Source organism: Hemicordylus capensis, chromosome 15, assembly GCF_027244095.1.
Source record: "Hemicordylus capensis ecotype Gifberg chromosome 15, rHemCap1.1.pri, whole genome shotgun sequence".
Taxonomy (NCBI): Eukaryota; Metazoa; Chordata; class Lepidosauria; order Squamata; family Cordylidae; genus Hemicordylus; species Hemicordylus capensis.
This window is the reverse complement of record NC_069671.1, coordinates 4253806-4280029: the sequence shown is the minus strand read 5'-3', so window position 1 is coordinate 4280029 and position 26224 is coordinate 4253806.

The following is a 26224-nucleotide window of genomic DNA, read 5'->3' as shown; positions in this document are numbered from 1 at the left end:
CAGAGTAGGTGGATGCAGCTAGATGGACAAAGGTTCTGCCTTGGCGACATCAGGCAGCTTCCTATGTTCCGTTGTAAAGACCAGCCCAATGCAAAGCTCCATACTGCCTGCCAATCATTCCGGCGTGTGTTCCAGAGTTCACTCCTTTCTGGGCTAAAGAGGGCTTTGAGCCTTCAGTGTACACATCCTTAGGTCACTCACCAGGCTCTGTCCCAGGCTGAGGCCATGGGGTTCCTGGTAGAGATGTGCATGAAATAAATTTTTCAATTTATTTCAAATTTCAATCAAATTCCGGAAATGTATTTGAAATTCGAATCAGCTTCAAATTCAGTCTGAAAATTCGGTTCGAATCCAAATCAAATTCAAATTGACCCGACCCCGTTTTGGCACCTTTTCAGGGAGCCTGAATGGTTTTTAAGAGGTGCCAATCAGCTCTCTGATCAAATCTGAACTGAATTTAGAAAATTTATTTTGAATTTGAATCGAATCGCCCCTTTAAGGTGTGATTCGATTGAAATTCAAATCACTTGGACCACCCAGATCCAAGTCGAATAAATTTGAATCAATTTGCACATCCCTAGCTCCTGGCCTCTGACTTCACATATCCAACACATTCTTCAGCATCTCCACATGCTTGAAAATGCAAGCGGCAAAGCAACAACGGAACATCTCTAGTCACTCTAGTTTTGCAGTAGGGATGTGCATAAAACTGGTTCTCCCGGTTCGGTTCAGATCCGAACCGGACCGGGGTGGTTCGGTTTTGGTTTTGCCCGAACCACCCCCGGTCCAGTTCGGATCCGAACCGGTTCGGATCTGAACCAAACCAGTTCAGATCTCAAAAAGTAGCTGGTTTTGAAGGGGACCTTGTGTTCTACCTGCCACCCAAATTTCAAGTCGATTGGACCTTCCTCTGATTTTTTACATTTTTTAAAAAAATTCTCAATTTTTGCCCATAACTCCCTATGTGGAGCACTTAGGGGCAAAAAGCTGGGGTGGGTGGTAGCCACCCATGGGTGTCCTCCACCCCAAGAATCCCAAGGCAATTGGTTGCTCCTAGTATTATTGGTGAATTTTTGAAAATAAAAAATTTCCCATTGGCTAGAATGGGGGTTTTGGGCTGCCCCAGACCCGCCTCTGTGGGGCGGCAGCACCCCCAAAGTGGGTCCGGGGCCATGGCAAAAATGGCCTCAGTCCTTCCCAGCAATCCCCGGAGAGATAGGAGTGATGGGTTTTTTTATTAAGATTTTCTAAGGCATTAAATAATATCTAATTGGAAAGAATAGAATGTGTGTCACTGGGTGAAAGGTGATAAAAAGCCACATAGAGAGACAGTTATTCATTTAATGCCTTAGGAAATCCTAATTAAAAAACCATCACTCCTATCTCCACGGGGATTGCTGGGAGGGACTGAGGCCATTTTTGCCATGGCCCCGGACCTACTTTGGGGGTGCTGCCACCCCACAGAGGCGGGTCCGGGGCTGCCCCCCCCCCAAAACCCCAATCTAGCTAGCCAATGGGATTTTTTCTCTTCTTTTCAAGAAATCCACCAACAATGCTAGGTACAACCCAACAATTGCCACCCCAGCTTTTTTGCCCCTCTCTCTGGGCGCCCTAACACGTAACACCCAGTTAGTCCACCTTAATGCCTACCTACTACCACCACACCTATCCAAGCAACTAAGAGGACACTCAGAGAGACAACACCAACTCTCTGATCTAACAAAAAGGCCACTGCTGTTGCTGCCTGCCGCGCCGGACCCGGAAGCATCGCCCGAGGAGGTCCCCTCACTCTCCGGTCCCCACCAGTGGGCAGTGAGGGCCAGGAAAGCAGCGTGCATCCAGGGGACCACGTTCCGGCTGAATGTGGTCCTTGAGGAGATGACGTATTCGGGCACCAGGTATTGGAGAATCCGGCGGAAGCCGTTGTTCTTGACCACCTGAAACGGCTGTCATCGGTGGAAATCATCTCCCCTATGAGGCGGGTGAGGTGATGATGGTCCACGCGAACAATACGCTGGCTGCCCGACAACTGCGTCCACTGCTGGACTGGCAGTGTAGCCTGCCTGCTGGCTGGTACACTGCCGCTGCCCGCCCTAGTGGCAGATGCACAAGGCGCACTAGCGCTGCCAGCCTGTCCCCTGAGACCTGGGTGGTGACGCTTTATGTGTCTCCACATAGGCGTCATACCCAGGTGCGCAGGGTCCCTTCCACGGCTGACAAGCATCCTGCAGTGGACACAGCGGGCGTGGAATGGGGCATCTTGAGGGACCTCAAAATGCTCCCACACACCACTGCCCTTGGCCTCCTGCGCCCTGGGCGCCGTCCTAGGCTGTTTCTCGCAGGGTGGCTGCAGTCCTGGGGGGGGGGGCGGCCGCCGCTGCCTGCCCACTGCTGCCACCCAACCCGCCCCTTCCGCCCTCCACACCAGAGGAAGGGCCGGGCTCAACTGGCATCGGAGAGGCAGGCCTCTCCTCCACCACCTCGCCAGACCACTCCCCACCAGTGTCGGGCTTCACGAGGGGGGGTCCCACTGAGCGGCGAAAGGATAGGGGGAAGGGGCCCCAGAGGGAGGGAGAACCTGGCTACATCCTCACCGCCCTCTACCTGCTCTTCCACCTCCACAGTCTCCTCCACCACAACAACTGGCGGTACCTCAGCAGCACCTGGTGCCGCCGAGGAGGGACCCGCCACAGCCCTAATGACGCCTCTGCCTCTGCCACGATTGCCGGCAGCAGGCGGTTGGAAATTGATCCTGTGCACCAAAGATGGAGCCGGGGCGAAGATTTGTCCATGCCCAATGGGGAGGAGTGGGGTGTCCTTGGGCTCCCCACGTCCTCTCCCTCTCCGTGCCGCAGGCACACCCCGCACCTGGCCTCTCCCACCTCTGCCTGGCAACCTTGAGCGAGCCCTGCCCACCACATGGTGCTCAGACATGCTTAGGTTACAAGGAGGGAGACTTTAAGAGGAAGGCCAGAAAGGGTCAAAAAAATAATTTGGAGGGTGTTGTGAGGGGCAAAAAAAAAAAAAAAAGCCAATTGATTTGGAGCTGGCGGGGGGGAAGTTTGTTTTTGAAAAAGTAAGCCAATTGGGGGGAAAGGAAGACTTTTTGATGGGGGGGGAAGCCAATTGAAGTAAGGGGGAGGGTGACCTTTTAAAATTTGGGTGTCAAGCCAATTGGGGAGATGGGGCTGGGTTTTTTTGTTTTTTTTAAAAATGGGGATTAAAAGGGTGGACCCCTGGTGTGGGTGGCACGGGCAGTTGGGTGGAGTGGTTGTGGTGTGGGTGGCAGGTATTTCTATTATTTTTGGGGAGAATGGATGGGGGGAGGGCACAGCACCTACCGGGGGGGGGGGAGGGATGCAGTCAAAGCTTGGGAACCTGCAGATCAAAGGAGGAAACCCTTATTTAGTGAACTGAAACACAGTGTGTGGCAGCATCATGGTTTGAACATCATCATCATATGTGTGTATTGGCCCAGCATGTAGTGGCAGCATCAGAACCCATGACCCCACTCAGACTGCCCCAGAGGCAAGGAAACACTCTGTCATGGCATTGGCCCAGCATGTAGTGGCAGCATCGGAACCCATGACCCCACTCTGCCCCACCCAGAGGCCAGGGAACACTCTGGAAGGCACCTGTTCAAAAACCAACTGCAAGATGCATGCAATGCAATGCAACACACAGCAGCAATTTCTTCATTGGGCATGAAGACACAAGTTACAACAGTACATCTCCTCTCCAAGGCTCCCTCCCTCCTCCCCACACCCAAATGCATTTCAAAATAGGGGTGTCCCTATTTAAAACCACCAGCTAGGGAGAGAAAGGGGGCAACAAAAGGTGCACAATTGCACACGCACTAACCCCTCTTCTTCCGGTCCTTCTCCTGCCGCTCACTGCTGGTCACGGATGCGCCGCCGCCAGCCAGCCACCCTGGGCTGAGACACAGGCAGGGCAGCCGCACGAGGCACAGGCAACCGGGGTAGTTCAACGATGGAGGGGCAGAAGTGAGGAGACAACACTGTTTATGTGTTGTTGCTCCACACACCCCCATGCAGAGACAAATGAAATGAACAACTTTCAAAAGAAAAAAAACCAATGGCGGGGACCTCCAGGTGAGATCGGAGGTAGGCTACTGTGTGGCTGCAGCTGTGGGAGGAAGAAGAAGTGAAGGGATGAGGAGAGAGAAAGAGAGAGAGAGAGGAAGAAGAGAGGATAAGCAGCCTGGGAGCTGTAATGTAGCAGCAGGGAGGGGGGATTCGGGTGTGGGAGGACAGCAGCAGCAGCGGTCCCAAGAGGAGGGACCAGAGGGTGTTTGGGGGGGTGGAGTGTGTTTCAGGGGGTCTGGGGTATGTAGCAGGGAGTCAGGGGGGCAAGGGGGAGAGACCAGAGGGTGTTTGGGGGGGTGGGGTGTGTTTCAGAGGGTCTGGGGTATGTAGCAGGGAGTCAGGGGGGCAAGGGGGAGAGACCAGAGGGTGTTGGGGGGTGTTTCAGGGGGTCTGGGGTATGTACCAGGGAGTCAGGGGGGGCAAGAGGGGGAGAGACCAGAGGGTGTTTGGGGGTGGGTGGGGTGTGTTTCAGGGGGTCTGGGGTATGTAGCAGGGAGTTAGGGGGGCAAGAGGGGGAGAGACCAGAGGGCAGGGTGTGTTTTGGGGGGATTAGTGTGTGTCAAGGGGGCAGAATCTGGATGGGAAGGGGCAGGGCAGGAGGGGAGGTGGTGGTGGGGGGAGTGGGTTTCTGGATGGGAGGGAGGGGGGAAGCTAGGAGCAGGGCCACACAGAGGGGAACAATCAATGAATCAAACCAAACCAATCAATATGCAAAAAAGTCCAAAAAAGAAAACCTGGGACCAAACTGGGCAGAAAGTCTTGGGGTGGGGTGGGGGGGAGGAACCAACAACAACCAGCAGGGAGGAAGGGAGTGGGAGAGTGGGCAAAACCAGAACCAGAAGGAGTTTTCACAAGAAAAATCAAAGGAAGGCAAGACTCAACAGGCAGCAGCAGCAGAACTCAAGCAGCCAGCAACAAAAAACAACACAGGCAATGGTACAAATTATTAATTAACAATCAAACCAACCACAGCAGCAAATATATAAATTAACACAGAAGCAATAAACAATCAAATTGAATGAAAATCAAAAAGTTGAACAAAAACAAACAGGCAAGGCACAAAACAGCAATGATTGAGAGCAATGCAGATGGGTGGGGTGGGGTGGGGTAGGGGAAGCCAAAACTTTGGGAGGAATGAGTGAGAGAGAGAAAGGGTAAAGGGAGGGTGGGGATAACACAGAAGAAAAAACAACAGGAAAAGCTGGGAAAAGTTGATGGAAAAGTAAAGAAGGTAACTTTGGACAGACAGACAGACGAGAGAGGATGGACAAAAGAAGGTGGCACACAACAACACACAGAGAGAGCGGAGAGACAGACACACACTAATATGACACAGTCAGGGACTCACAGCAGACACCAGCAGCAAAAGAGCAAGGTCTCAGAGATGATCCCACAACTGCAGCCAAGAGAAGTTTCTAGGCAAGAGGCTTGGGTTTATATAGGTTTGAAATTCCCTCCTTTGGGACCCCCCACCTTTGCACTCCCCCCACGGCCAACAGGGTGCCAGCTCTCAACAGTGCAACAGCCAAGCAGCCTACCAGACCAAAGGACTCATTCTGGCCAATCAAAGGATCAATAGCGCAGCCAATTCAATGCCTGAAAATAGCATCACAAAATGGATGCCCGGAGCAAAAGTTTCAGGAATGAGCCACAAAATGGAGGACACACTTCTAACTTCACAGAGACACTGAAAACAGTCCATAGAAGCCTCTGGCACACCCGAACCGGTTCGGAAAATCCGAAACGGTTCGGATCCGAACCGGCTCGGATTCGGTCCGGATCGGTCCCAAAAGGGCCCGATTCGATCCCAAAAGGGCCCGATTCGGTCTGGGATCGAACCGCTGAATCCAAACTGGTTCGGAACGAACCGGTTTGGATCCGAACCGAACCGCACATCCCTATTTTGCAGAGAGGCAAATGAGTTTCCGTTCATCCATCTCCAACATCAAGCACACCAGTAGACAGAACATCCTGAAGCATCAAACAGAAGGCAGGCAACAAACAAAATACATCAAGGACAAGGAGCAAAACATACACAAATGCGGGAACTTGATGGTGATGTTGCCTGACAATACTTTTGGTGGCCATGCTGTAGAATAATGTGGGCATCCATGTATCAAAGATGGCTATGATTGCTTATAAACTGAGCTTGGCAGGTTGGCTCTAGCTTTTTCTTGAGGACTGGAAGTTTGCTACTGCCATCCCTGGCAAGTTGTCAATCAACCAGAAAATAGTTGGCCTGGTCAGGCTTTTAAAATCATTGTTATTTTGCTTTGGGGCTGCTAGCTAGAAAAGTAAAGATATAGACTGGGTTCCCACTCCCCCCACCCCCTAACCAATTTTTTTTAAGCTACATGAAGTTAATGGAAAGTTCTGTATTTGATTCTGCCCTTGGATGTGGTCTGAACTGCTGAGCTGTGTCCCAAGTCCTGAAAAATCCACACTTGATCTCCAGATGGCCTCTGAATCTTGCTTTCTGGTCCCAAGGGTTTCATCCCCAAGACTTTATCCAGAAAACAGAACTTCTGATTTCAAGCATTATTTGTTTTATTTTAACATTTGCATCCTGTTCTTCCTTCAAGGAGCCCAGAGAGGTGTACCCTATGAGGGAGGTTAGGCTGAGTGACGCAGAGTTACAGAGTCAGTTTCATGGCTGCATGGGGATTTACTTGGTTCTCCCCAGGTCTTGTCCAGTGCTCTAACCACTACACCACACTGGCTCTCTTAGCAACCCTATAACCATGCTTGTAAGATGTCAGTGGTCTTGAACCAGGTGATCTTACAGGGGGGCTTGGGAACAGTGTTCCCTCTAACAGGGATCCCTAGATGTTGTGGACTACAACTCCCATCAACCCCAGCTGAAATGGCTCTTGCTTGGGGATTCTGGGAGTTAGAGTCCTCAGCATCTGGGGATCCCTGTTAGAGGGAACACTCCTTGCGCCATCTTAACAAAGGTCAGGACTGAACAGGCCAAGGTGGGAGAACAGCAGGCCACTGCAAAAGTGCAGCTAGGTAATTTTAGACTCTGGACCTAATGGCCTTATGAGAGCCCTTCCCTTGTTATGAGCTAGGGATGGGATCGAAACATGGTTCAGCATCCGAATCATGGGCACATCCTTTTTAAAATGAGGGCTTACACAGCCCATTTGAAGCAGAGGAGAGCAAGTCCATTCCTGGTGAGGCAGGTGGCTGCTAGGGAGAGGGCCTTTTCGGTGGTGGCACCCTGCTTATGGAATAGTCTCCCACATGAGGTCCGCCTGCCTTTATCACTTTGTTCATTAAGATGCCAGGTAAAGACCTCTTTGTTCACTCAGGCCATTTAAATTTTGATTTTCAAATTTGATTTTAAAAGAGTTTTAAAATTGCTTTGTATTGTATTTTGTATTTTCTCCCCCCCACTTTTTGATCTGTTATGATTTATTGTGTTGTGCATTTTTATTGGATGTTTTAATGTTGTGTTGTGGATTGTCCAGAGAATAATTTGTTATGGGGAGGCTAACCTTGAATAGCAAGCCAGAGGTTGCTGGTTCAAATCCTCGCTGGTGTGTTTCCCAGACTATGGGAAACACCTTTATTGAGCAGCAGCAATCTAGGAAGATGCTGAAAGGCATCATCTCACACTGTGTGGGAGGAGGCAATGGTCAACCCCTCCTGTATTCTACCAAAGAAAAACTACAGGGCTCTGTGGGCGCCACGAGTCGACACCAACTTGACGGCACACTTTATTTTACCTTTAACAAAGTAGCAGTAGTAGTAGTAGTAGTAGTAGTAGTATTGGTGGTAGTAGAAGTCGTAGTAATAATAATAATAATAATTATTATTATTATCATCATCATCATCATAATTAAGCAACTCCTTTTGTTTTCTCTCTTTTTCTAAGACTGCACATTGTGAGGGAGGAGTGCTCAGGTGTTTTGGACTACAACTCCCATCATCCCCAGCCACAATTGCCTTGGTTATTGAGACTGGGGCTGATGGGAGTTGTAGTCCAACCACAAAAGGAGACTCAAGGTTGGGCATTCTTGTTATAAAGCAAGATGAGTGATGCACAGAGGCACGAATCGCAGCTCATGCAGCTTATCATGAACTGCAAGGGAAAGAAAAGTGATACCAGCTGAAGTTCCGTCTTCTGTGTCTCTCTTATAGGGACAGGAGACCTGTCCTCTTTTCCATATGACAGCCCTGAACTGGAGTCCAGCAATATCTGGGGGCTCAAAGCTGGAAACCCCTGTGGAAACTCCCACCTGCTAACTGGGCACCTTTTTAACATGGTGATTCTCTTTATTTATCGGGGGAGAGCAACTGGTCTTATCCGACCCCAGCACATCATCTCTCCAGTGGCTGTTGCTGGTGTCTCTCTTATTTCTTTTTAGACTGTGAGCCCTTTGGGGACAGGGAGCCATCTTATTTATGTATTATTTCTCTATGTAAACCACTTTGGAAACGTTTGTTGAAAAGCGGTATATAAATATTTGTTGTTGTAAGCTAAGATGGGTAGTGGTATTCTAGCCCTCTTTCCTGGAAACTAGTTCACTATTACTGATAGGCTCACTGAGAAAGCATGAATAAATGTCTCAGAAATGCTGAAAAACCACAGGTCAGTGGGGATGGGAGAACTTCCGATGCTTCTAATATCAACTCTTTATTTATTATAATTTATTTTATTTATTTTTACATTTATATCCTGCTCTTCCTCCAAACAGCCCAGATGGTTATGTTGAACCCCACAACAACTTTGTGAGTCTGAGAGAGAAATGACTGGCGCCGTGAATTTCATGGCTGAACGTGGATTCGAACTCAGAACTCTGTGGTTCAAGTCCAACATTCTAACCACTATACCACGGCTGCTGTCCATCAGTTAGTCCTGATGAACTCTATCCCTTTCTGTCCAGCCCCATCATCCTTTCAGGTCAGGTACTAATGGGCTCAAAGAGGAGGAAAAGTCAACCCGTTGTGGCACAGAGAATGATAAATGACTTTACAGCGGGGCTAACGAAGAGGGTGGATTATTAGGCTATAAATCAATTGGGTGATTCAGAAGAAACTGCAGACCCCAAGGACTGAATGCAAAGATGGTGGCTGAGAACATTTGATGTCTGCCATCATGGGGATGGGAGTGTGGCTTCTCAGGGGCGACCTACCTGCTCCCCTCTTTAGTTCACCTATATATAGAAATGATTGGAAAATGTGCGCATTGGATTTTTCTTTTATTGTTTTCTTTCTCTCCCTCCCACCTTGATTTTCTGTGGGTTCAGAGAAGGGAATGGTACTCCTTTCTGATTATAGGATTGGAAGAAGAGGAGGGATTTTCCAGAAGCTAGATATAGTGTGCAGTAACAAAATCCTAATTTCCCCCATTTACACCTGTGGTTTTTGTTGATATAGACTTAAACAGTGAGCTGCCATTTTAAAAAACTATTTATTTTTCATTTCCCCCCCTTTAAAAAACACAGAAGTACAATAATAAGCAATGTATCACTTAAAAACAAACATTCAGCATTATTAATATCAAAAAGGGCACATAAAGTATCTACATTATTTCAAACTTCAATATTTTGCATAATAAATCACCTCTTTAATTACCCTGGCCTGGTATTAGCTGATAAAATCAAGACAAGGAACCCACCTTTCTGAAAACCAAAACCAAAACCTTTATAACTCACAATCAATCAGGTTTTAATTTCTGAGGATAATTTGTCCAGTATTAAGATCTCCCATGATTTTTTGAAATCATCCTCTTCAGAGGCGTATCTATAGAAAACAGCACCTACGGCAAGCACTGAAATTGCGCCCCCTGTCCAAACATCTGTCACCCATCTTTCAGATAACTTTACCACAATATCAGCTGAAAAATACAAGTCTGAAGGTCACATACAAGTCACATATCTGAATATGTGTACAGTGACTTATATCATATTAATTTTTTTTTAAAAAATTACCTGTAGCCCCTTCGGGGGGCTTCCTAAAGGCCGTGGGGGGGTGGGGTCTGCAAAGGTTTCCCCTCCCCCTGCTGGCTTCTAGGGCCTCACAGGGTCCATTTGAGCATGTGCGATGGCCATTTTAAAATATATCTATATATATATTTAAAGGCTGCTGAAAACAAAATGGCTGCCACGCATGCTGAAATGGCCTTGGAGGCCTGGCATAGCCTAGGGCAGGCATCCCCAAACTGCGGCCCTCCAGATGTTGCTGAACTACAACTTCCAGCATACCCAGCCACAAAAAATTGTTTCTAGGGATGCTGGGAGTTGTAGTTCAGCAACATCTGGAGGGCCGCAGTTTGGGGATGCCCAGCCTAGGGCCTCACAGAGGCCATTTGAGCATTCACGATGGCCATTTTGTTTCTGGCAGCCATTTAATTTTTTTTGGTAATTTTAAAAAATGGAACCCCCCGTCAAGTGGCGCCCGGGGCATGTGCCCTGCCTGCCTTACCCTAGTTATGCCTCTGATCCTCTTTTTCCTGTGATCTTCTTTCCCCCAATTTGTGCTGGTTTTGAGAGGAAAGGATACAATTTGCATTCATATTCATGATCCTGGGCTCTAGGGATGGAGGATCGGGTCCCTATTCACATCCTGCCCCTTTAGTTGCATTCTACCATCTTCCTAGAGTTGGCCATTTCCATGGTCTAGTTCTCACAAATGGGTCAACCTATAGTTGGGCGGTACCATTAACACAGGTTGCAGGTAGGGAAGGAGTCCCATCAGGCAACGCTTGCCCATGGCACTAACTACATGCGTGCAAAGCAGATGATCTACCACAAAGCTATGGCACCATCCTCATTGAGGGATGCTTGAGAGGCAGCGTTCCCTGCAAAGGAGAACAGGAAGGCTGAAGATATCATGAAGTGTTTGCTTCTACAGTGTGAAGGAACATCTGAAGGGGACAGAGCCTCCAGTTCCAGGAGAAGGCCAACTGAAGCAAGGGAGTGGGTGGAGTAACCTACCACTGCATTAAGACCCCATTAAGGGGTTTATGTAGAATTGCATCTATGGTGTCTTGGGTTTTCTGTTGCTTTATGTTCCCAGTGAATCACCCCAGTCCCTTGGACTTCTAGTTCTCCCCTTGGGTGATGCAGATGTCTCAGAAGTAGAAGGCAGAAACTAGCTGTCGATGGGTGGTGGGATGGCATTACTGCTGCTGGGCGAACCACTAGGAATGTGCAAGCCGGTTCGAACCGGCCAAGCAAATGAGCTACGCGTATGCACGGTGGCCTAAAAATGGCTGACACATGCTCACAGAAGGCTGAAATGGCTCACAGGAGAGTGGGGGAGGCCAGCCGCTGGACAACACCCCCACTGCGGCTGCAGTAGCAATCCTCGGAGCTGCTGAATCTGGCAGTGGTGATGAGTCCAATTGAATTTTTTTAAAAAATGTCTGGAACCCCTGAACCAGTTCGGGGGCCGAACCGGTTCAAGTTCAAACTGAACTGGGCCCAAGTTCAGGGGTGCTGAAACCAAACATGCCCAGTATGGTTCAAGTCTGGTTTGGTCTTGAACTGAACTGGGCAATCCGGTGTTGTGCACATCCCTACGAACTACCCGCTCTTCTCTCTGTAATGGCTTCCATATATGGTGAGCTGGCATTCCCCCACTTTCTCCTCCTGCCCTCCCAAACCTGAGCAGAAAACCTGAGGGGGTGGGGTGGGAGGCAGAATGTGGCTCAGTCTTTCATATAAAAAAAACCATGAGACCTACCATGAGAAAGCACCAAGAAGGCTTATAAGGAGTCTCTTAAAAGCCCAATTGGGTTGTGTTTGGAACTCTGTATGCACAGGAAGGCTGTAGGAACAGTCCTGCTGGATCAGGGCCTTGACCTATCTAGTCCAGCGTCATATATTTATTATTTATTTATTTATTATTAAAACTTTTATACTGTCCTTCCAAAAGGCTCAGGAGAGGAGAGCTGGTCTTGTGGTAGCAAGCATGACTTGTCCCCTTAGCTAAGCAGGGCCCACCCTGGTTGCATATGAATGGGAGACTAGCAATGTAAGATATTCCCCTCAGGGGATGGAGACGCTCTGGAAAGAGCATCCAGGTTCCAAGTTCCCTCCCTGGCATCTCTAAGATAGGGCTGAGAGAGATTCCTGCCTGCAACCTTGGAGAAGTCACTGCCAGTCTGTGTAGACAATACTGAGCTAGATGGACCAAGGGTCTGACTCAGTATATGGTAGCTTCCTATGTTCCTATGTTCGGTTCCCACAGTGGGTATCCCACAGTGGGATATAGGACCCCCCCCCACCGCTGTCACTCCCCTGCGATTGGGATTCAGAAGCATCCTGCCTCTGAACCTGAAGCCCTCAGGACTAGTAGCCATTGATAGACCTGCCCTCTATGAATTAGTCTAAGCCCCTTTTGAAACCATCCATGATAGTGGCCAGCACCACATCCTGTGGCAGAGAATTCCACCCCGGGGAAGAAAATGTAAGAGCCTTTCTTGCGACTAGCTGTATCCTTCATAGCGCTCCAGAAAACTACTACAGTCACTGGGATGCTTTTCCTTCTGTTTCTGAATAGAAATTGAAATCTATGGCTGGGCAGTCCTCCTCTTTGTAATCTGTCTCGGATTCCTCCTGGAAATAACTCTGTCTATTTTTCCTCCTCCATGTAACAACCCTCAGAGACCAAAACACAGGGTTTCCCTGTGGAGCCAGGATATACCTGGAAACACACACTCTCGCTCTCTCTCATACATACATACACACACACACACACACACACACACACACACACACACACACACCCATTGAATTTATCTTGCAGGTGATCTTGTTTCCCTTACCTTTGATTTATGAAAGGATGCTGTGACTTTGGTTATACAGTGATGAGGCTACGGGCATCCCATAATATATGGCTCTTTCTAACAAGAGCCGAACCATAATTGTATTTATGAACAGAATACTTATACAGGCCTTCGGGGGACTCTGTGAATTAAAAAAAAACATTCATACCACAACATATAGGCAGCCGAGAGGCAAGCAATTAATTTCTTGGCTGTAAGTAGGGTTCAGAGCTCTCTGCACCAGGTACAGTACATCCATTAAAAGGCGGACGCACCGCTGTGGGAAATGGTGAACAGACAGAGGGAGGTTTCACCTACAAAGTGTGCCTTTAAACGCGCTGTTTAAATAAAGTTGAGCAAACTTTGCATGCATCACATGAGCAGGTAGAAGAAGAGGAAGCTGGAGTCAGACCATTGGTCCACCTTGCTCAGTATGTTCTACACTGACTGGCAGCCGTTCTCCAAGCTTTCAGGCAGGAGTCTTTCCCAGCCCTACCTGGAGATGCTGCCTGGCAGGGGTGTAGCTATAATTGAGCAGATGGGTTCAAAGAACCCAGGCCCCCAGCTTAGGGAGGAGAGCTGGTCTTGTTGTAGCAAGCATGACTTGTCCCCTTTGCTTGGTCAGGAGGCCTCCCAGTCGTCCAGACCAGAGTCTCAGAGGCGGATCTCACGATCAGTGAGACCCGCTTTTGCCGATACTGCGGGGAGAGCGGGCTAAGGAGCCCTGGGCGACCGTATCGGCCACCCACACGATTTCTGGCTGATCGGCCCCGCAAGCTCCAGCATGCCATGTGTGAGTGCACAGGGCATGCTGGCGAGACCCCTGGAGCCAGGAGGCAGCTTTTCACCTCCCCTTCGGGGGGTCTTCTTGTGAGTAGCCACGGTGCGGAGACACGCCATGGCTACTCACGACCAGAAAGCCCAGGTTTGTGGAACACTCGGTCTGCAAACCCGGGCTTTAGGGAGGACTACTTGAGTGGGTTACCTGCTCGTAAACCACCGGGCTCGCCTGCAAGACCGGTGGTTTACACGATCAACAAAAATTGGGCAAGGCTCTCCTAGGCCGATTTTTGTTGATCGTAAGAATAGTCCCTCAGTGTTGGGTCCCCAGATGTTCTTGGACTTCAACTCCCATAATCCCCAGCCCCAGTGGCCTTTGGTTGGGGATTATGGGAGTTGAAGTCCATTAACAGGCCGCCCAGAGATGTAAGTTTGGGCGGGGTATAAATTTGATAAACAAACAAACATTTGGGGACCCAATGTTGAGAATCCCTGTTCCAGATGACACAGGCTGCTTGAGTAAACTCCTTCTTTCCCAATAAGTCCGTGCCGTATGAATGGGTTCATGGTTTGCTGCCCACAAAGGACTCAGAGTCTGAAAACAAGCATGAGGTGGACCCCAGCAACAGCCACTGTAAGGATGCTGGGCTGGGCTTGGATAGGGCCAGTTGCTCTCCTCCTGCTCCTTAAAGAGAATTGCCACTTTGAGAAGGTGACTCTTTGCTCAGTTAGCAGGGAAAGCCTCAGACCTTGGAGGGTCACTGCCAGCCAGCCAGAGCAGGCAGAACTGAGCTAGATGGACCCATGGCCTGACTTGGTATAAGGTAGCTCCGTAGCTGGCCATGCACCCTTTTTGAAAGTGGGGACATCTGGGGAATGGGGCCAGGTGGCATGCTAGCCCAGGAGCATGAGTAGCTGGTGTGCCCACATTTGCCTCCCCCATGGTCTTCTGCCGAGGATTCGTGTCTGAAAAGGACTAAAGTGGTATTTATTTAAACTGGAACATTTTATCTGGGGTGTTATATCTGTGATAAAATATTCAGACACTTGATGTTGCAATTCTCAATTATTTAAGAAAGTGGCTCCTCCGCCCTGATCATGATGCCAACTAAGATTTCCAGAGGAGGTTCGTTCATGGTTACCAACCCAGTGGCAAGCCATTCCTGTCGTTGCCTCAGGGCTGTGGAACATGCTCCCAGGTGAAGTTAAAGCTGCACCATCTCAGATGGCCTTCAGAAGGACATCGAAGACCCACCTGTTCAGTTAGGCTTGTAGCTGTTAAAAATAAATAAATCTGATTTTAGTTGCAATTATTTGTGTTAGCTGTTGATTTTAATCTTTAGAGACATTATAATTAACTGCCTTGAGATTTCATTACTGGCGGTATATAAATGTGCTAAATAAAATAAAATAAAATCACTGAGTGATGAAGTAAAGCAGCATCTTAAGGCTGAATGTGGAGCAGGGGTGTCACTCGGGGAGAGGGGGCCCGTGTTCACCCCGCTCCCTGGCGGCCCCTCGGAGTGAAGGAGATAATGAAAAAAGTGGGAGGGTGGAGCTGAGGGGTCCTCAAGAACTGGAGGGCTCGGGTTCTTTGAACCCCCCCACTCAATTATAGCTACACCCCTGATGTGGAGGTTTCTGTGAAGGAGCAGGCAGAGATGCTCTTACCCCTGGACTTCAGGGCCGAAGTCCAGGTCCTCCACAGCCCCCGGGACCCTCCAAATCCTCTTCAGTCTGTCCCAAGTGGTATGGTCACCCGGAGGAGTGTGATGATGCTTAATATGCAGGGGGGAGGTTCCTCCAAAGGCCTTTAGGTCCAGGCTCCAGAATTACCTAGGTGCAGATGGGTTCAAACAACCCGGTCACGAACCTCGGGAGGTCCACACAAGCCCTCTGGAGTTCATTCTCAGCCAGCATTGCCTGGCTGGGTGCATTTCTTTCCCTTTCTCTCCTTTCGGGGAGGGAGAGAAATAAATGCACCCTGGAATACCCAGGCCCTCCAGCAATCAGGCCACGCCCACGTGCATATGACATCACACTCAAGGTGTGTGCAGTGCACACGCAGCGGGGCCACTGGGGACAGGGCAAAACCCAGGCCTCTGTTCGCGGGCTCTGTCACTGTGTAGGAGGAACATCTGAAGAATGTCAAGGGAAGCCCAAGGAATTTTGACACTGAGAGCTTGTCTGAAGGGACCGGCTGAGATATCCCTTGTCAGGCAGCTCTGAAGGTGCTGAGGCTGCCGGCTCCAGAAGCTGCCACTAATTGGAGCTTATTAAACATTGATGCCTGTTGTACAATAAAGCTGGACCATTTATCAGCCTCAAGCAAGCCTTTAATTAAGAAAGACATGCTTGCTCACTTGGAGAGGAGAGTGAAGGCAGAAGGGGGACTCTCGGTCTCCCTGTCAGTGGGGTGGCCTCCTCAGAACACTCCCCAGCACCACCCAGCTAGGGAGCTGCCAATTCCCCTTTTTGCACAAGCCACAAGCACTTGGGTAGCAAGCATGAATGGTCCCCTTTGCTAAGCAGGGTCTACCCTGGTTTGCAGTCAGCTGGGAGACTATATGTGTGAGCACTGCTGTAAGATATTGCCTGTAGGGGATGGGGCCACTCTGGGAGGAGTTCCTGCATGCTTGCAGAAGCATCCAAATTCCCTTCCTGACAGCATCAGAGACACGTGTTTTGGGTGGTACAGAAATATGTTAAATAAAGAAATAATTCTCTCAGATAGTGTTGGGAGAGACTCCTTCCTGAAACCTTGGCGAAGCCACTGCCAGTTAGCGGTGTGCATGGAAGCGGTTCAGGTGGTTCGGTACCGTTTCTAATTGAGTACGACCTGAACCACAGGTCCTTAAGCCGGTTCGATCGGCTGGTGGGTTGGTTGGCGGTTCAGTCTAACCGGTCTAACCAGCTTGACCCGATTCGACTTGCTTCTAGGGCTATGCTTGTAAAGGGGAATCTGGTGAGGATTCCCCTTTCCAAGCAAAGGGGTGGGGAAATCCTTTAAAAGTGTAGTAAGAGCGGCCATTGGGGGTAGCGGTGAGAAGGCACCTGACCAGCTTTGTCATCATCAGTGGTGGCGGTTTTGTGGTGCTGGCAGCTCCTCTGAAGCCCGCTGGTGCTCTACCCAGCAGAGTGGGCCAGTGGTGGCCTGGTTCTGGCCTCCTCCTAATTTTTGATATTCAGTGCCTTTTACATGTGTGTCTGGAATTAACCAAGGGCGGGCAGGGCAGAATCCAGCTCCTCACGCCAGCAGCAAGTTGGCCCATATGGTAAGGGGTGGGCTTGGCCAGCCCAGGCCCTCCAACTCAGTGGTTCTGATATGGGGGTGGGCCAATCCCCACTAATTAGCTGGTTGGCAGGAAGGGGGCAGATACACTCATGGCCCAGGCCACCAGGGATGAGAGAAAGGGCTTTGGGGCAAGCCCACAGGCCACCAGGAAAACAGGGGAGTAGCCAGAAGAAGCTGCATCGTGATCAGCGCCGGAAGTAGCGTGAGATTTACCAGAATGCAGGGGATGTGCACACTTTCTTAGAGAGCCCAGCGCCAGTGATGAAGAGCTGGGATGGAGAATGAGTGTAGGGCAGTCTCCTGGTGAGGGGCAAGGCATTATTTACCTAGGCAGTGAAGGAGAAGAGGGTGACTAAAGTGCCTCCCCACACTCCTGCGGTGCAAAGAGTAGGGGTGCACAAACCAGAACTCGCGGTTCAGTTCGAATCCGAATTGGTTTGACCCAACTGGTTTGGCCATTCAGCTATACTTTATACTACATACTATATCCGGTGAGTATTCCCATTATTGAGAATTGAGTATTATTGAGAATTGAGTGAGTATTCCCGGTGAGTATTCCCAAAGGAGTGGTAGAATTTACTAAGGGGAGAATTTACTAAGGGGCAGTGTGCGGAGGGGGTGGAAAGAAAAGTAAAGTAATGTAATGTAACTTACTGGCTAGTGCTCGCCTACCCTCCCCCCTGCAGCCAACGCATGTGGCAATCCGTATTTACCAAGCGGCTTGGTAAATACAGATCGTCGCACTCATGGATAGCACTGGGGAGAGGGCAAGTGGTGGTGCTGGCAGCTGCACTGGCCAGTAAGGACTTTAAACTAGGTTTCTCACCCCCCACTGCCCTTTAATGTTGAACCAGTCTGCCCGAACCGGGCTTGGTTTGGTTCAATCCGGACCGAACCGACTCCGGTTCGGTTTGATGTGAACTAGTTTGGCATCGAACGGTTCATGTATACCCCTAGCACAGAGGTGCCTCTAACCAGGAAACAGAGATTATTGCAGTATAATAAAATATAACTGTAGATCGTGACTTCATGTAGATATCCCTGTGACGTCAGCTGTCGTGAGAACCATCGCTGGTCCCACGTCTTGTGCTGGCTTTCCAGCAAGCAAGCAGCACTGCGAGAACCCATGGCGAGTGAAGCAGCATAGAAGAGGAATTAAGTGCGTGCCATTCAAATTTCCCTGGCCAAGGTCGTTGACAAAAATAATGAAAATGATGGGTCCTCAAGGTTATTTCCTAGGAGACAAGCCCTCCTTTTGGTTGTACAAAACACTCATATATGTTCCCAGAGCCTGTGGATTTATATGCTAATAAAATGGAAAGGAATGCACAATCTCCATTATTCCTCAGCTGTGCACCTGCTTTTTATGCCATGGTGGGGAAAGGAAGATGAGAAATTTGGGAATGGGGAAGAGGACCCCTTGTAATTTCATCTCCGGATGGTCTGTGAAGGGTTATCAGCGACACCTAAGCAATATTGGAAGGAATGTTTAATAATACAATAACTTCATACCCTTTAATACTGAACAGCGAGAAATAGGCAGGAAACTGTTGTGTACCTGGATGGGCCAAGGGACACAGCTTAGTGCAGTTCTCAAACTGAGGTCCCTGAATGTTGTTGGACTGCAATTCTCATCAGGCACAGTCACAATGGCCTTTTTTTTTTTAGCAGAGATGATGGGGTGTTGTAGTCCAACCATGTCGTTTGTTGGACGACATGCTTGTTAACCCCTGACTTAGTGGGCAGTGATTGGTCAAAGAGTAAGCCCCACAGGATAGGGACGAAGGAAGCTGCCATGTACTGAGTCAGATCATTGGTCTATCTAGCTCAGTATTGTCTACACAGTATTTTACCTCCAGTGACTGTTGCTGGTGTCTATCTTGTGGTTTTTTTAGAATGTGAGCCCATTGGGGACAGGGAGCCATCTTATTTATTTATTATTTCTCTGTGTAAACCGCCCTGAGCCATTTTTGGAAAGGTAATTGGCGCCCTGGGTGCAGTGCCAAAAGACCTTGAAGAGCACCTCAACACCATCGGGGCCACAGAAATCACCATCAGCCAATTACAAAAAGCAGCTTTACTAGGAACAGCCTATATTCTGCGACAATATCTATAACAACTGACAATAAAATTCAGCCATCCCAGGTCCTTGGGAAGGACTCGATGTCTGGATAAAACAAACCAGTCAATAACACCTGTCTGACTGTGTAAACAAGATAATAATAATAATAATAATAATAATAATAATAATAATAATAATAATACACAGACTGGCAGCGGCTTCTCCAAAGTTGCAGGCACGAGTCTCTCTCAGCCCTATCTTGGAGACAAGGCCACTGAGAGCTGTTTCGGGCCCCGGTGGGAAAAAATTTTCAGGACCCTGCTCCTTCCTACCTTCTCTGCTGCTCCTTTGCACCTTGCCTTTATCTCTCTCACGGTGCAGGCATGATTATAATTATAAAATTATAATTATAAAAAGCTAAAGGACCTACCAGATATAACCAAAAATGGAGCATTAAAAAGCCTCCTTAAAAACACTGAGGGAGGGAGCAGGGAGAAGCTCTTCAGTGAGGGCATTCCAAAGCCGAGGGGCCACAACCAAAAAGGCCCTGTCTCTAGTCCCTGCTATCCGGATCTCTGTTAGTGGCGGGGTCATGAGCAGGGCCTGAGATGGTGAATGGAGGGCCTTGGCAGGTTCATATGGGCAAACATGGTCCAACAGGTAGCCCGACCCCAAGCTGTGTAGAGCTTTAAAAGGTCAAGACCAGCACCCTTTACCCATTGCTGATCTGGTTTTGGCAGATCAGCAATATAAGGTCACAACTAGCCTAGAGCTCTGCACAAACAGCTGTTTCATTTTGTATTTTCCATTTGTTTTTGTTATAGATAATTCATTTTTTTAAGTATTGGTTTTGTTTAAAAGCCAGCTCATTTTGGATTAATTCCCTCCTCCCCTTTTTCATCAGCCAATGCGATGCCCAGGGAATTGTGCAGGGGGAAACATGGCAGCAGCTGCTAGGAGCGGCTCCAACCCTCCTTTTCAACTCTCAAAAGCAATTTATTCAAAGGGGTGGGGGGAACCCACTTCAGCCTCTGTGTTATAGAAATGAAATAACAAATGAGCCAGACTGAATATACCCAGTTCCTTCAGCTGTTCCTCATAGGACTTGTTTTCCAGTCCCCTCACCATCTTTGCTGACTTCCTCTGACCCTGTTCCTGTTGCTCATTGTCTTCTTTAAAATATGGGGCCCAGAATTGGTCCCAGTTTTCCAAGTCATTCTGAGAAGAACTGGTGCAGCGAGGTGGGGGGATATCGAATCAATTTGAATTGGAATCAATTCAACTGGAGTTTCGGCGAATTGAGTGATTTGAATCCAAATTGAATGACTCTTAAAAAGGGTAATTTGATTCAAATTTGAATTGAATCGACCCAATTCGGATTTAAATCGGTTTGACAACCATTTTGGTGCCTTTTAAAAATCATTCAGGCACTCTGGTTGATTTGCTGGTCAATGACCAAATCAACTTATATCTATCTATCTATCTATCTATCTATCTATCTATCTATCTATCTATCTATCTATCTATCTCTGGTTGATTTAAAAAGCTGCCAAAACAGGGTCGAAGCAATTCAGATTTGAAATGATTCAAATCGTCGACCCTGGTTTGAACCAATTTGATCCTGATTCAATTCGATTCAGATCGTGCAGGTTCAATTTTAATTTGAATCGAATCACAAAATTAGTTGGCAGCTATCAAAGGAATGACCCCACTGCTACAGAAAAGGATCAGTTTTGAAAAATAACATAGAACAGAGGATTATACACACACACACACACACACACACACACACACACACACACACACACACACTTAACTTCTGACCCACCTAAAGTTTGAGCTGAAAGTTCTCACATTCCACTTTTAAAAGAATCTGTCTCAGGCAGCAGGGCTGGAAATGCCTCTTTCTGGATCTCTCGAGAGGTGCTGCCATTCAGAGAGGGCCAGGTATCTCAGCCTTGGGTCTCCAGGTGTTGTTGGACTACAACTTCCATCATCCACAGCCACAATGGCCAAATGAAACTATCCTGTACATCTGGTAACAGAACCTCAAAAATTATTGCATTTGTCTAAGTGGGGTGTGTGGGGTGGGTGTGGCTATGGGGTGTGCCTATGGGGACTGTCATGGAAAAAGCCTACATTTCTCAGTTTTTGACTATACTGCTGACCTTGAGTCAAGAAACCTTGCCTATATTAACAAGGAAAGCATGGGATTTGACACACACCTTCTAAACCTTTACTACAGCTGAGGCTTGTTCTTTGTTATCTACACCAATGTCCACATTTTGGATGCCAGCCAGGAGCACTTGATACTCAGAGCCACTTTTGACCTAACCGGAGCATTCAGATATGAGACGAAAGCTAGAAACAATTGCAGGAAACAGAAAGAGCGAGAGGATGTTATTCAGACAATAACACAGGTGAAATGTACTGTGACCCTCAGGTCACTGGGAACATGCTGGACACATTTGGAGAATACTTGACACAATTTCTTGCCGATATTTTTATTCAATAGCTAGGGTAAGCATGGGAGTGCAGGAAGGCGGTGAAATGCTTCGCCCGGCTCGGAAGCAAGATTAGATTCTCGGCAATCAAAATCTAACATTTCACAAGCTGTAAATCTTGGCTTGAACCATTTGATTATGGGCAGAAAAACATGGTGAGAAGTAATCTCAGATAGATGATCTGGAGCCTGCTGCCCAGAATCAGATTATGGAATGCCATAAACCTCATTCAGATGTTATGTAGAGGAGGCTGTACTCAAGTACAGCCTGTGAAAAAGAAACAGCAATCCCACCTGGTGCATCAATCACTCTGTGGGAGGAGAGCTGGTCTTATGGTAGCAAGCATGGATTGTCCTCTTGGCTAAGCAGGGTCCATCCTGGTTTCCTTTTGAACAGGAGACTACATGTAAGATATTCCCCTTGGGGGATGGGCCTGCTCTGACAAGAGCATCTGCCTGCATGCAACTCCCTGGCATTTCCAGATAGGGCTGAGAGAACAACTGAACGACTCCCCTGCTTGGAGAAGCTGCTGCCAGTCTGTGCAGACTATACTGAGCTAGAGAGACCAATGGTCTGACTCATTATATGGCAGCTTCCTATGTTCCCCTGCTAGGCAGGTCCATCACCCTTACAGCCTTTCATCAGAAGAGGCAAAGGCTGTAAATGTTTTCTTATGTCTATATCAGGGAGTATAGAAATGTGACAAATAAATATGATAAATAAATAATAAATGGGGGGAAGGGTTTTTTAAAAATGCCCCCAGGAGTAAATAAGAATGACTGGACTCTGTATATGTAATTGCAAGTGAATCCGGCTATTCATTGATTTTTAATGATTTTTTAACTTACTCCAAAATTGAAGAATCATGGAAGAAAAGCTAGGTAATGTAGAAGAAGAGATGTGAAGTAACACCAAAGAATCTCAGGGGAAGTGATGTAAAACTCAGGAATGGACCAGATTATTTTTTAAAATAAGTTAAAAACCCGCAAAAATTTATTTTAAAAACCCTAAATAAATGCATGGGCAGGCAGGAAGGCAGGTTGGCACATTGAGGGCAGAAGATTTTTTAAAAAAACTCAACCATGATCACGGGGATTGGGGGGGAAACCCCAGATTCCTACCATAACAGAAATTCCAAAAAAAGGTTGGAGGGGGACAAACTGGTTCGGAGAAGTCTGACCTGAGCTGGTTTTCCCAAGGTGGGATTCGGAACATCTCTGACCCCCCAACTTCTGTTTTTGAACACCCCTATTGCCTATGCTGACAGGCAGCGGCTCTCTTGAGTTTAAGGCAGTTGTCTTTCCTGGCCCTACCTAGAGATACCAGGGATTGCACCTGTGGCCTCCTGAATACAAAGTTACAGTCCCGTCCCGCCTCCAAGATTTTGCCGTGATAAATCCCATAAAGCATGCAAATTACTCCACCTAATCTGTCCATGGTTGGAGCTGGAGGCTCCGCCAATTCTAAATTTGCTTTGGTGCTTGTCTGAACTTGATATGATAATGTTGCTGCTAAACACAAACAGGACTTCGCTGATCTAGTGAAGCCCGTCGAAAGCCCCCATGTGAGTTGAATTGACACTCTTTTCAGTTCAAAGCCCACACTTCCAATTATCACTGGACAGTTTGTCTCTTTGGATAATTGGCTTCGCCTAGCTGTTGAAGAAGGGTTGTCAAGAGGAGTCTTTTCTTTCCTGGAGGATGGAGGGCTTGTGCAATGGACAGGGCAGAAGGATTGCTAGTATTCAAAGAGGCGATGGCTGAGTGCAAAAGGCAATTAGAGGCCATCACTTGGGACATGATGCAGCAAAAGCACTGGGTTCCAAAGAGGGATGCTGTCAAATTTGGCATTGCTTCTTTGGCATATGGCTTTGTCCTGCTGATAAGGATTGGCTTTGTGATGATCAAGCACTAGGCCTGTGCCTGTTTAGAGAATTCGGATTTGTATTCAATCCAATCCAAATTTGACAATATCGGATTTGGATTCTATGGGCTCTGGCGATATCGGATTGGATTTGGAATTCAAATCATTCAAGACATTGTGGAGGTGTTGCTCCTTAAGCTTTCTTTCTGTCTGCACTCCTGCTTGTTCTTATTTTCATGTACAGGAGGATATCCTCCACGGTTTCTGTATCTGCAGTTTTGTGGGAAAATGACACCTGACCTCGGCATATGCAAAGGGAAAAAAACCCCCACATAGACCTCATGTATTAGCGGGTCAGGTTGGCCGGAAATGACCACAGAGGTCATTTCTGGCCACCATTTTAGGAATCGGAGTCACAAGATGGCTCCCATCAAAAAATGAAGACCCCCCCCCCATTTCTGGCCAATTTGGGGCACCCCATGACCCGGGGGGAGCAGCAGAGCAAGGTAAGAAGTCCCCCATGAAAATCAGGTGATCTTTGGCCATTTTGGGGGCCTTTGGGGCCTTTGGGGGGGCACAGTGCAATGAGGGAAGTGGCAGAGACTGCCAAGGAGTTCGCCCAACAAAAATCAGGTGATTTCCAGCCATTTTGGGCTAATAATGGCTGACCGAGACCCTGTATGATCCCCACCGCACGATCCCCACCGCACCGTCAGTCTCCAGTTACTACCGGTAAGTCAGAGGCGGGGTCTTCTCTGTAGCTGCTCCTGGGCTGTGGAATGCACTCCCGGCAGAAACCCGTAATCTGAATTCATGACTGGCCTTCAGGAGTGCCCTCAAAACCTATCTGTTTGGCCTGGCCTTCCAGGGTTTTGAAATTGTTGTAAATGTTTTTAACTTGTAACCTGGTTTTCCAGGGTTTTTAAACTGTTTTAATGGTTTTATGGTGTTTTGTTTTAATGTAAACCGACCTGAGACATTTTTGGAAGGGTGGTATAGAAATAGAATAAATAATAACCCCCGTGATCCCATAGGGACAAATGTTTCTATATTTGCAGTTTCCATGTCCACAGCACAGCTGCGGAACAGAACCCCCATGAATATCAAGGTCCACCTGTATTCACTGGATATTTTCCACTCACTTCCAAGAAAGACTCCTCCTTAAGCCGCTGCCAGTCTATGTAGACAAAACTGAGTTAGATGGACCAAGGGTCTGACTTGGCAGAAGGCAGCTTCTTATGTTCCTATGTCCCAAGAATATCTTCAAGGACTCGGAACTTGTTATTAAAAAAGCAGGGACAGAATGATGCTAGTCTCACAAAGATGAAGACTGACAGATTTTCTGTCTGCCTTTCCACACAGAACTGTAGAATGCACCCTGTTTCTGGGAATGATCCAGGATTTCTGTGCTGAACGGTGGAATGTTTGTATTGAGTGGCACATAAAAGCTAATAATGCCTCATAATCATAATTAGCCTTGCAAGGATCTCTGCGCTGTGTTTTTAAAATCAGGCTATTGGCAGTATTGGAAATAAATATATGTTTGCAGTATCGGAAACAAATATAGCAATGTCTGTGAGGCACTGAATTGCCATTTGATCCTTGCAAGCACATGGACTTCAAAGGTGAAAGCCAGATCATAATTTAGTGTCTGTTGTTACTGAATTGGACCGATGGAGAAATGCGCATGTGACATGAATTATTTTTGGACAAATTCCTCCTGCTTCAGCAGCAGCAGCCTGATCTAAGGTGCTAGGATGGATCCTTTCTCTCCTGTACCATCGGAGAGCCTCACTGCCTACAGTCTGGCCCTTCATCAGGTAGAGTTGCAGGGTTCCATGCAGCTCTACCTGATGAAAGGCCAGCTTCCAGGCAGCTCAGGAGAAGGTGGAACATCAGCTGCCTCCTTTGGTGCCCCCCTCACTCCTTCGGATCAGCTTCTACTACTACCCTCCCATTCAGCAAATACAAGAGGAGGAAGTGAAAGCATCGTAGCTAGCATCCCACTCTGGGCCTCTCACCCACGGCTGCCATTGCCACCTTGTCCCCTTTGCTGGCTGCAGCAGCACTGTGTAATGATTTCACAGTCCGAGGCGAGCCCATCCCAGTGATATTAGGGGCTGGGGCAGTGGCGTAATTAGACCACGTTGCAGCCAGCAAAGGGAGGCAAGCTAGCTGCAATGGTGGCAGTGGGTGAGCGGAACAGCGGGAGCTGTGGAGGTGAGTGATGGGTGGGTGGGTACACACCAGGACCTGCATGGCAGCTTCTTCCCCCCCAGCCCCACTTGGTGCGACCCATGTGCTCTGTAGGGGTGTGCAAGCTGGCTGTTTAGCTGGTTCGGCTCGAATCTGGATCCAGTCCGGTTCGGCAGCTGAGCCGATTCGCAGTCCAACTCAGGGAGTATATTTGTAAAGGGGAATCCAGCTAGGATTCCCCTTTACAAGTAAAGGGGATTCCCTAATCTAAGAAGTGAGGGTGGCAAAAGGGGAATTCTTTACCTTTATTTTCCTGCTGGTGGGGATCCACCAGCCTCTCAAATGACAGGCCAAGTGGGCTGCCTTAGAGTCGGCTGCCACTCATACCTTCATAGTGGCCTCTGAGCATACATAGAGGCCATTTGCATCACCATATAATTTGCACATGCCACTCTAAGGACCTCCACGCTTGTGCAGAGGCCCCAACAGGGTTGCAGCTGGTCTGGCCTGTCATTTGGGAGGCCAACGGAGGTGGTTTTGGGGAGTTGGAGGAGCCTCCTCCTTCGAAGTTGCTGCCACCGCCCCCCACTGGTGGGAAACTAAAGATAAGGAATCTCCTTTCACCACCTCCCCCAACTA